This window comes from Belonocnema kinseyi, chromosome 4, assembly GCF_010883055.1.
Source record: "Belonocnema kinseyi isolate 2016_QV_RU_SX_M_011 chromosome 4, B_treatae_v1, whole genome shotgun sequence".
Classification (NCBI taxonomy): Eukaryota; Metazoa; Arthropoda; class Insecta; order Hymenoptera; family Cynipidae; genus Belonocnema; species Belonocnema kinseyi.
In genome coordinates, this window is record NC_046660.1 from 42,141,896 (window position 1) to 42,146,421 (window position 4,526).

At 32.0% G+C, this 4,526-nt stretch overlaps 1 protein-coding gene across 1 annotated transcript in view; it reads right to left on the bottom strand.

The window, feature by feature from the left end:
• Nucleotides 1-4,526, bottom strand: part of LOC117171914 (inactive rhomboid protein 1) — a 364,512-nt gene that overhangs the window by 339,726 nt on the left and 20,260 nt on the right. The gene's annotated exons all lie outside the window — the stretch shown is intronic.

Here is a 4,526-nt window from a genome sequence, read left to right on the forward strand (position 1 = left end):
GGGGGGGGGGGGAGTCGTATTTCAACGTGAAAGCTCGTAAATGATGTTAGGACAAAGGGCTTCGAGATTAACATTTAAATCGAAAAGTACGTAAAAGAATGTTTCCTGTCGTTCGTTCTACTGGCGGATAAGCGAGTTGAAAAAAACGAGTCGATGGAAATAAAAAAATAAGGAGAAGTTGGAAAGAGAACTTGTGTCGCGAAAAAGTCGCCGTGTGTTAGAGAGAATTAGGAGAAACGCCTGTTACTACATACCTAATGCATGTGTTTTCATAATCAGCCACTTTCGTAATAAAGCTCGCGAATTAGAATAGAAGAGCTCTGAGCCTTGTAATTAGAGGATAAATGTTATTTATGACCTGGGAAAACTGGAATGGTTCGTGGCGAGCCAACCAGACTTTTAGGCTAGGCTCTTACAGGCCTCATACTCACTTCAGAGATAGAAAATAGTGTAAATGGTAACACAAATTAAAAAAAAATTGTATCCAAATAGTGTCATAATATTTTTAAAGTATTATAAATAAACTTCAATGTTTATTGGGGTCAGGGGAGGTTGGGAAAGAGGAGAGGGGGAGTGTTGGAAGCGAGAAGGTGAAATGTAGGAAATAGAAGAAAATTATTGGAGAGAAAGTACAAGAAGTGAAAGAAAAAAAAGGGGATTAGAATTATGGGATGTTAGGAGAAAAACGGGAAAAGTAAATGAGAGAGAATAAGGATATGGTAAAGAAGTAATAAAAGTGACGGAGAATGAGCGGTAGGTAAGTAGGGAAAAAGAGGGATGTGGAACTAGGCTCTATGTGGGTGAGTAGAGGAAAATAGAGAGAGGGTCGAGTGTCAGAAGTGGATGAGGAAAAAGTTAAGCAACTAAGTTAGTTGGGAATAATAGAAATGGGAGTATGAGAAATGAGGAGAAATTCAAGAAAGAGAAATGAGGGGGAATGAGGGTAGGGTGAGCAGATGGCGTGAGAGGAAATGATCGAAGCAGAAGCAAGGGTTACAATTAGGGCAAATTATAATGGATTAGGGGAGGAGAAGTATAGGGAAGCGGCGGGAAATAAGGATAAAAGAAATAGGAGAAGTGATGGGAAATGAGGGGAGAGTAAGTAGAAAAATTAAAAGAAGTGGAACTAAGGGAAGTGAGGGGAAATTTGTGGGAGTAGGGGAAGTAGGGAAAACGTAAAGAGCATGAAGTAGATAGGAGAAAAGTTGGAGAAGGGAGGGAAAGCATAGGATGAAGTAAGGGAGAAGAGGAAAGGAGAAGTACGGGAATGTAGGGAGAGTGGGGTGGAAATGTAGTGGAAGGGAAGGTTTGAACGATATTTTTCAAGTCCTAATAAGATACAGGCTTAACAGTCCTGTCTCTTTTTTTTATTTTCTACATAAATTCGAAATGAATAAATAGAAAACAATAAGAAAATGTATCTATTTTTGTTTAAAGTTCATTCTTCTCGGTTGAAAAGTGTATTATTAAATTTTGCATTAAGAACTAATATTTTGTAGTTAAAAATGTTATTATTCAATTTAAAATCGAATCATTTTTTTTTTGTAAATTCGACCACTTTTATTTAAAGATATTTTAATATTTTAATATTTGTAGACTGTGCTGCAATCTTTTTTTGTAATCGATTCTTTTCGAAGATGGCTCAATACAGTAAATCCCATACATAAATATTCAATATTTTAATTTCCTTTAATGTTCCTTAATTTCCTTTAGTTCCCATAATTACCCGAATTTTCTGTATTCTCTACATTCTTTAAATTACTTAAATTTCCCGAATTCTCTCATACATCTCTCTGTGTGTACAAATTCAATATTGTATGGCGACAAATACAACTGTTTGTTTAAAAATAGATCTGTTTCGGTTGAGAATGAACATTTTTGTTGAAAATTAATTTTTTTGGGTTGACAATTTAACTTTTATGTAGAAAATTCATTTTTTATGACTTGAAAGCGTAGCAAATTGATAGAAAAATGAACTATTTATGGTTCAAAATTGATGTAATTATTTGAAAATTTGTCTGTCCTAGTGGAAAATAAATCTTTTTGGTTAAAAATTCAACTGTTTGGTTAAAAAATTTATTTTGGCTGAGAATTCACGTATTTCGTTCCAAATTCGTATTTGTTGGTTAAAGCCAAACTTTAATTCTTTTTATGTTAAATAAAAATATTATTTCAGAAATAACAACTGCTACATTTTTGTCAAAAATTCGCAATTCAAGTCAAATATTCAGCTCCATGGTGGCAAGTTGAAGTACTTTCTTAAAAGTTCTTTTTTTGTTGAGAATATATAATTTTAGTTCAAAGTAAGCACGTTTTTTTCAAAAAATTATTATTTGAAACTGGTTTTGTATGAAACTTAAATATTTGGTACTACGTTCAACTGTTTTGTAGTAAATTTGTTTTTTAATTAAAAATTAATTTTCCTTTATTAAAATGAATCATTTTTAGTTTGAGAATTCAAATAATTAGTTTAAAACATTTAGAACAAAATATATTAAAAAATATTATTTTGTAAACTCGGAATATCATTACAACCATTATTTAAAATATTCAGATGATGTAATTTGTTGAAAATTCTTCTTGGGATGAAAATGTATCAATTTGGGTAGAAATTGAATATTTTTTGGTTTGAAATCACAACTGATTGTTTGAAAATTAATCTGTTTTGCTTGAGGATTTAATAATTTTATTTAAAAAATTTCCTTTCTAGTTGAAATATCAATTATTGCATTTTCCGCTGAGAATTCTTCTTCTTTGTTCTAAAATTCAACTACTTATTCACAAGAAAAACTACTTTTGTTAGAAATTCATTTTTTGGTTAATGATTCATTATTTCAGATGAGAACCCTTTTATTATTCGAAATTAAATTATTTCATTTTTTTATTGAGAAGGGGTTGAAAGCGAAGAATATGATCGCAAGTGATCAACGAAATCACATAAAACTCTGAAAACACTGCCAAGACCAGTTCAGCTAATAAGGAAAACAAAGTGACGCTGTCCTGGTAATAAGAGACGAAATTATGGGGCTGTCCAGGTAATGGAAATGCCGTTTGAAATATTGAAGGTAGAAGGCAGTCACTCAGTGAATAGAAGACTGTAGATCAGTCCCATGATCAAAGGAAAAGCCAGTCCAGCCACTAAAGGTACTATGACGGGACTGCAATTGCAATATGAAGATTCTTTTCTAACTAATGAAGACAAAAAACATTCTGGACTACCAAAGATATTTTAAAGTCCAGTTAATGAAGGCAAGATTATAGATCAATCCAACTGACAAAGGCCAGACACTTTGGTAATCCATCCAATTTAGACAAGACTATAGATCTATCCAATCAACAGAGACAAGACATATTATTAGTCCAGCCAGTTAAGACAATACTATAGATCTACCCAAGCAATTTTATTAGTATAGCTAGTTAAAAAACATCTATAGATATTTTCAGCCAACAGAGGCAAGAGATGCTATTAGTTCAGCCAGTTAAGAAAAGTCTATAGAACTTTTCTGCTAACAGAGGCAAGACATGTTAGTAGTCCAGCTAGTTGAGACAAGACTACTGATAAATCCAACAGGACTAATAAAATGTCCTTCCATTGTTGATTCGACTGGACTATAATCTTTTTTTAACTGGCTGAACTTATAACATGTCTTACTTCTGTTAGTTAGACTAATATATAGTCTTGTCTCAACTGTCGGGACTAGTAACATGTGTTCCCTCTGTTGGTTGGCCAGATCTATAGTCTTGTCTTTAATGGCTTTTGATAATTCGAATTCGTTCTTGTATTCATCGATTTAATTGTCTTCTACCTTTAATATTTCGAACAGTATATACATTGTCTGGACTCCTCATGATTTCGCCTATTATTACCAGTTGTCAGTGATTGTTCTGATCACATCTTATTGAAAAATCTCCACTTCATCTTCAAATTTCAAGTGGGACATTAGATTCGCTTGTAGTCATATTCTTTGCATCCAACCCCACCTATATCCAAAACTTTTGAGTTTTTAGACTGGTACCCCTTAGGATTTATTGACCAGGAGGCTTTGAAATATATTATATTGCAATTTTAGCCAATTTCACTGGGGCCGGATTTTAATGTAAAATGTGCGGAGTCCTTTCACTATTTGATCAAAAACTCATTTTTTTCAATGAAAATTTATTTTTCGAACTGAAAATTTAACTTTGATGTTCAAAATTTTTATTTTGTAGCAGAATATTGATTTTTTGGCGAACAATTCATCTTTTTGATTGACAATTTATTTATGTCGTTGAAAATATAATTATCAGATTGAAAATTAATTTAAAAGATCAAAGGTTCAGTTTAAAATGTATATAATTTGTTAAAAATTCATCTTTTTTGGTCGAAAATGTATCATTTTATTAAAAAATTAATTTCCCAGCTTTAACCTGGAAATGTTGCATTTCAACTCAGCATACGTAAACGGTACACTGGTGAAAATTAGGTTTTTTGCCATGTTAATGTTGAATATTTAACAAATTGAACATATAATGAACATCTAGCATAT